Here is a 7,562-nt window from a genome sequence, read left to right as displayed (position 1 = left end):
ACAAAGTAACTGATCGATCCTGACAGTTACTCCATTTACTGTACTTTAAACAGCAGCTCCAGCCTCCTCTGTCTTCCTCCTCTTTATCCCAACACTGAAGTCATAGTTCCTAATTTAGGCCACCGTCATAATTTCTACCCACAGCAAGCTGATATCACTGCAAGCAAACATAGCCCCAGAGTACTCTGAAACAAAAGAGTCAGAGACCCAGGAAAGAAAATGAAGGAATATGTTCATTCTTCCCTCAATTTCCTGCCCAGGCAATTGCTTATTGTTCTAATGTATTTCGGAGGCTGCTCTTTCACAAGAATATTTGTGGTTCAGAAGCACAATGCAATGACACAGACCGAAATCTCCTTTATTTCTACAGTGTGTTTCAATCTATATCTTTAAAGTGCAGGAGGACACACAGATGTTGGTCTCGTTCCCTTTAGTAGATTCTTCCACGTACTGGAGTTGTTATCATGCGGAGAACATTACAAAACAAAAAACAAGAAGGGTTCAATAATTAGAGAACGGCCTGTCCTCATTACTTGTGTGAACCCCCCACTGTATCACAGGAACAGCATGTTAAATCAATAGAGACTCGAGCTGTTAATTTCCAGAAAGGAAGAGATGATTGAACTATAAAATAGTCTATGTCACTTCTCTGCTTATAGGGAACAGAAGTCCCTTTATTTTTGGGTCTTTTTATTACAATTAGGTAAGTTCCAGGAAGATTATGAACCACATGACCAACTTTCCAAGGTTTTTTGTTTTTTTGGCATAAGGGTGGAATGCTTTGTTGACACAAAGCTACAGTTTTTGTATAGAAGAGTTTTTAGTGAAAGGTGGTAAGAGGAATAGGTGTTTATATAGGTGTGTATCAGTGAGGGGTGATGAGGGTGGGGGGCTGGGCTGGGGCTGGGGAGATGGAAACACACATGAAAGTTAGAAACAGGTAGACTTCATACCTTGTGTTACTTTTTATTTCATGTGCTCTCCTGCTCAGGGCTTTGCCTCTGCACTGACAGCTGATGGGAGAAAATGCCATTTGTACTTCTTCTTCTTTTTTTTTTTGAGACAGAGTCTCGCTCTGTCGTCAGGCTGGAGTGCAGTGGTGTGATCTCCACTCACTGCAAGCTCCGCCTTCCGGTTCAAGCAATTCTCTTGCCTCAGCCTCCTGAGTAGCTGGGACTACAGACATGTGCCACCATGCCCAGCTAATTTTTATATTTTAGTAGAGACGGAGTTTCACTATGTTTGCCAGATGGTCTTGATCTCTTGACCTTGTGATCTGCCCGCCTTGGCCTCCCAAAGTGCTTGGATTACAGGTGTGACCCACCGTGCCCAGCCCTTTTTTTATTTCTTTGATACAGGGTCTCACTGTTGCCCAGGCAGAGTACAGTGGCACAAGTGCAGCCTTGACTTCTAGGGCTCAAGCAATCCTCACACCTCACAGTCACCCAAGTAGCTGGGACCACAGGTATGCACCATCACATCTGGCTAATTAAAAAATTTTATTTGTAGAGCTTGAACTCCTGGGCTCAAGGGGTCCTCCTGCCTTGGCCTTCTAAAGTGCTAAGACTGCAGGTGTGAGCCACTGTGCCCAGCCCACTTGTACTTCTTACTGACTCATGGCCATCTTTTTCATTATCTTCTAGGCTGAGGTTAGGAAAGAGGCTGCTTGAATTGCACAGACCCATGATTAATGACGTTTGATCATGTTTGCATGATTGAACATTTGCAGGGTTTAGTGAGGACCAAGTTGGTCAAATAAAGGATAGCTTTTACTGAAAGTCGCTTTGTGATGCCACTTCTTAGTGGGTCAGTTCCTTGTGAACTATAATATATGCATCTTCTGGATTAGCTTTGAAAAGAACAGATATACAGATTGTAGAAATCCACAGAGCAGAGAAGTAGGCATTTTTCAAGTAAATGTCACTTGATTCTAATTTTCTTTTTTTTCAGGGTTAATTCACTTTATCTTTCTTGTATTAAAAACCCTATGTTGTAGCCACAGCTGGAGCCTGGGTCCTCTGCACAGAGTCTCTGGTGTGGGTCTTGGTGGTCAGTGAATTCCTGATAGGGAGACTTGGTGAATACAGTCTCCCTCCAGAGGTCAGGGTCAGATAGCTATAGGTCTCAGAGATGGCCTCAAAGGTGGCCTTGGTGAAGTTACCCAGAATGGCAGTGCAGCCCCTGGCTGAGGTGTAGCAGTCATTGGTACCAGCCATCACAAGCAGCTTCTTGGGCACAGGCGCTGAGATGATGCCAGTGCCCCTGGGCACGGGGATGAGGCGCACCAGCACAGAGCCACAGTGGCCTGTCACCTTGCAAAGGACGATATGGAGCTTGCCAATATTGTTCCTCCAGTAGCCTCTGAACACGGGGACAGTGGAGAGCTTGGTCAGGATGATGGCTCCACAGATGGTGGTGGCCACCTCCTTGGAGCACTTAACACCCAGACCCACATGGTCATTGTAGTCCCTAGTGGCAACAAACACCTTGAACCTGGTACGCTGGCCAGCGTGGGTCTGCTTCTGCATCCGTGTAATCTTCAAAAGCTCGTCCTTGAGAGAGGCCCCAGGAAAAAGTCAATGATCTCAGATTCCCTGATGGGCAGGGAGAAGAAACAGATCTCCTCCAGGGACTTGATCTTCATGCCCTTGACCAGTGGTCCAGCTTAGTGAAGGGCATCCACTCCTTATCCTTGCCTGGCCCCGTTCACAGCCTCAACCCGGGCCCCGGATGCCACTGCCGAAACCTCATCGGAAGTGACCAAGGCTCCCCATCCCAGGGCCCCAGGGGCCTCCATCTCCACCCTCCCCCTTCGCTGCACCGGCGCCATCTGCCACTTGATGTTTTCTCAGAGAAGAAGGATTCTAATTTTCTTTTTTTTTTTCTTTTTTTTTTTTTTTGAGACGGAGTTTCGCTCTTGTTACCCAGGCTGGAGTGCAATGGCACGATCTCGGCTCACTGCAACCTCCGCCTCCTGGGTTCAGGCAATTCTCCTGCCTCAGCCTCCTGAGTAGCTGGGATTATAAGCACGCGCCACCATGCCCAGCTAATTTTTTGTATTTTTGGTAGAGACGGGGTTTCACCATGTTGACCAGGTTGGTCTCGATCTCTCGACCTTGTGATCCACCCGCCTCGGCCTCCCAAAGTGCTGGGATTACAGGCTTGAGCCACCGCGCCCAGCCGAGGATTCTAATTTTCTAATAAGACTGTTCTCATTCTGTTTTATGACCTCTTCAAACTAAGAGTCCACTGCATCTGGCTGGGGATTCATTTCTTATCTTAAAAAAATTCTTTAAATTCTTAGAATGGCCTTGAGTTCTAAACTGCTTTCTCTGAGCTATTCCCCAGGAGAAGTAAAAGCAACTTCCCATTGCCTTCTCCTTCTACCACTGGAATAAATATGAAGGAAGAGAAGGTGTTTCTCCACCCCCATCACCTCCCAAAGGACTTCCTGCCTCCCGAGGAGCAACTGGTCTCCTCTGGGGAGGGGCTGGGAAGGCAGGCTGGGATTTTGAGATCAGGAAGAATGTGCGGTCATCCCAGCCTCGTTGTTTCTCCCCTGTCTTTCCTTTCTCCCTGACACTTGATTGAGCTGAGCTAGTCCTCACCAGGGCAGGTAAGTGAGTAGCAGCCACCATCCACCCTCAATCCCCTCAGTTGTCATCAGGGCAAACAGTCTGGAGGCCCAGGGGCAAACCCGGTGACCACGTAGTGTGTGTGAGATGTGGTGCTTCCTCACCCAATCTGTCCAGGACTGCCTTCACTCTAGAGTGATGACTCTTACCCTTTGACGCATCTGAATTCTCTGAAGAGCTTGTAAAAATGCCCACTCCTGGACCTACCTTAGAGCACCTGAAGCTAGACCTCTGGAGATGGGGATCAGGCAAGGGTGTTTGCAAAACTTCAAGACTGAGGGTGAGAATATGCTTCCTAATGCCCAGTGCTGACTTAAAGCACTTGGCAAGCCTGCCCCTGTGAGCTGGGCCATGAACCTTCAGTAAGGGCCTGTCCCAGCCGGGTGCTGCCATGCACTCTCACTGAGCCTCCCGCGTTCACTTTCTGTCTTCCCTGTCTTGCTTTTCATCAGTCTTGGTTGCTGCCTGGCTCCTGCTCAGTTAGCATTTCCTCCCTAGACAAAGGCTTCGACCTCAACTCCACCCAGCTCTGCTGTCTCTCTGCCTTATTGGCCAAGGCCACGGTGACCCACAGAAGCCTCTCTCATGACTGACCACAAGCCCATAAGCCTATTTGGAGCTTCTCCTCCCGCACTTTCTCATCCAACAATATTGAGCATCTATGATGTGTCAGGCTCAATGCCAAGTGCTTTGTGTTATTACCACATTTAATCCTCCCAACTGCTTAGGAGGAAGTGTTACTATTTCACAGTGAATGAGACAGAGATCCTGAGATGATACTCATGCCCAGGGTGTGTTAACCTACATTTGGTATTCAAACACAGACCTGGTTGATTCTGAAGCCATCGTCTCCCCATTGCAGAGCTGTGCCTCAGCTAAAAGAAACCTGGTTTCTGCCTCAGAGTGTTCCCAGTCTAGTCAGGGAGGCAGACCCAGGAGACAGGCATGAGGTCAGAGAGAGACTGAGCGGGTATGGGAGCACGCAGGAGTGGCCCTACCCAGAGAAGGGGTCCTGGGGAAGATAATCCTTTGAATGGAATCCCACAAGATGAATAAAAGTTGCCCAGATAAGACATTGAGGACCCCAAGTGCACAACTGTGGAGCCTTTAAGGCTCTTCTGGAACCTACCAGACAATGAATGACATGGTTGGACAATGACATGGAGGGTATAGGAAGGGGCAAAAAGTGAAGATGGACAGGCCAGAGGAACAGATCGTGAGCGTTCAAGTCATGCTGATATGTTTTGCACTTTATCCTAGGGACAATGGGCAGCAGCAATGAAGGAGTTTGAGCAAAACGGACATCAAATCGGAATTGCATTGAGGAGGAAGGACAGCCAAAGGACATGCAGCACTAGAGGCAGGGAGAACAGTTAAGAGGTTGCAGTGCAGCCGGGCGCGGTGGCTCAAGCCTGTAATCCCAGCACTTTGGGAGGCTGAGGCGGGTGGATCACGAGGTCAAGAGATCGAGACCATCCTGGTCAACATGGTGAAACCCCGTCTCTACTAAAAAAAATACAAAAAAAATACAAAAAAAAAAAAAAATACAAGAGGTTGCAGTGCAAATTCTGCTGAGAGGCAACGGTAACTGGAATGAAGACATTAGTACTGAAATAGCAGGGAGGGAAGGGAATTAGGAGCAACTTAGGAGCCAGTGCAACTGAATTTGACCAAAGACTAAATATAGTGGGTAAGGGGAAGGAAGAGACAAGAATAAAGAGCATAGAAAGAGGAGCAGGTTGGAAAAAACAAGTGAGTTTCTTTGGACATGTAAATGAAAGGGCCCAGTGGGCAGCTGGATATGAAGGTCTAAAGTCCAGGAAGGGACCTAGACTGGAGATCTAAAAAAGGCAGTTATTGCTGGGCGTGGTGGCTCACATCTGTAAATCCAGCACTTTGGGAGGCTAAGGCAGGCGGATCACAAGATCAGGAGTTCAAGACCAGCCTGGCCAACATGGTGAAACCCCGTCTCTACTAAAAATACAGAAATTAGCTGGTCATGGTGGTGGGCACCTGTAGTCCCAGCTACTCGGGAGGCTGAGGCAGGAGAATTGCTTGAACCCGGGTGGTGGAGGTTGCAGTGAGCTGAGATTATGCCACTGCACTACAGCCTGGGCACTCAAAAAAATTAAAAAGCAGTTACCCTGTTGGCCACTGACTTCAAAGATGTAGTAAGGCACCCAGGCAGAGCAGGCAGGATGAGGAGCGCTGCAGCTGTAATCATTGCTACAAGCAGCTCCACTTTCCCTCCCGAGCTTGAAGGCTATTTTGATCCCCTGCTTACTCATTCAGGGCCTTGATACCCTGCCTTGTTCTTGCCAGCTTCTTTTCCTTAAAGAACACATGTTTTGGCAGGGCATGGTGGCTCACACCTGTAATCCTAGCACTTTGGGAGGCTGAGGCAGGCAGATCACTTGGAGTTAGGAGTTCGAGACCAGCCCGGCCAATATAGTGAAACCCCATCTCTACTAAAAATACAAAAATTAGCCGGTGTGGTGCCTGTAATCCCACGTACTGGGAAGGCTGAGGCAGGAGAATCATTTGAACCCGGGAGGCAGAGGTTGCAGTGAGCAGAGATCGCACCATTGCTCTCCAGCCTGGGTGACAGAGCGAGGCTTCATCTCAAAACAACAACAAAAACACATTTATCTCTGTGCCCTCATCCACTTGCTGATACAGTCCGTGAGTGTCCAGCTCTTCCAGAACCACAACTATGCTGCATCTAACTCCTGCCTTATTGCTGCTGCTTGGAATCTCTGCCTGCTCTGCACCGTCATCCAAGTAGGACCCCCTGGTATCACTGTTTGTCCAAGCTTTATTTGCCCTTTGGGTACCACATCTTGAATAGACCGAGCCCTGTTGGAGGCCAGCCTCTGGGATTGGGTTCATTCCTTCCAGCCCAAGTCCTATACCCAAAATAGGCAGGATTCTCCCTGTTTACTCTCCTTCCCTTTTGTCATAGGGTTGTGGCCTGATTCAGCGTGCCTGACTTCACAGCCCACAGAACAGGATGGCAGGCCCCATGCAGATGGTAAGGCTGAGGCTGAAACTGATGAAGCCTTGGAGTGGGTGGAAGCCTTCTCTGTCTACCCAGCTGCATGGAGCAAAGGAAGAGGAAACAGCAGAGGCTGACAGAATGGAAAAGTGGAACACCAGAATTTGCTCCTAAGGGAGCCTGGCTGTGGAATACCTTAAATTAGAAGTCTTAGAAGATGTGTTAGGGATCCCTGTTGCCTTGGCTGGCTTTGGGTGTGGTTCTTTCAAACAGAGGATGATTGGTGGAGTTTTTCCAGCCCTATAATTCTGCTTGTGATGAGGTAGAATTAAAGCTGAAATGTGAGTTCATAAATTGTCTAGCTGGTGAATAATAGAGTTTAAATCTCCTTAAAAAAAGTTAAACATGAAATCACATTAAAATTCATAGCCATCTGCCTAGAGTGATCTAATTTGAAAATCGACCACAATTAATTTTTAATCCTAGGTCATCTTTCCCCATGCCACCTGTCCCTCTCCTCATCACCTCCCCCGTTAGACAGTGTGTGCTCAGAGAATGTGAGACCATTTTAAATATTAACCTGAGCCACACAGCCCTAAGAAGATGAATCCACCCATACGCCTTCTCTTCTTCCTCTCCTTATTACTAATAGAGTTGCTTGCTCAGATATTTCTAAATGTAGTTCTGGCCAAAAATAAATTCTGTAAACTAGGAATGTGGGGTGTGCCCGCCCCTACAAAATCCCTATGTTTTGTGTTGAGAAGTGAGCAGATACAGAAGTAGAAAGCCAGGGTCACCGCTGAGGAAAAGATACTGTGACTGTGTGCCAGCGTGTGTGTGTGCCTGCCGTTCTGTTAGAAGCAAGGGTTACTGAGTTTGGGGAAGACCTAGATGCTTTAAAATTTTGTAAGGTAGCCAGTGAGGTGTGGTGG

The 7,562-nt window shown here is 47.8% G+C and overlaps 1 pseudogene; it reads right to left on the bottom strand.

Moving 5' to 3' along the window:
* Positions 1-962: 962 nt before the first annotated feature.
* LOC141583802 (small ribosomal subunit protein uS5 pseudogene) lies at positions 963-5,923 on the bottom strand (annotated as a pseudogene).
* Positions 5,924-7,562: the final 1,639 nt, after the last annotated feature.

This window comes from Saimiri boliviensis, chromosome 1, assembly GCF_048565385.1.
Source record: "Saimiri boliviensis isolate mSaiBol1 chromosome 1, mSaiBol1.pri, whole genome shotgun sequence".
NCBI lineage: Eukaryota > Metazoa > Chordata > Mammalia > Primates > Cebidae > Saimiri > Saimiri boliviensis.
The sequence above is the reverse complement of the archived record's forward strand: the minus strand, read 5'-3'. Positions and strand labels throughout refer to the sequence as shown.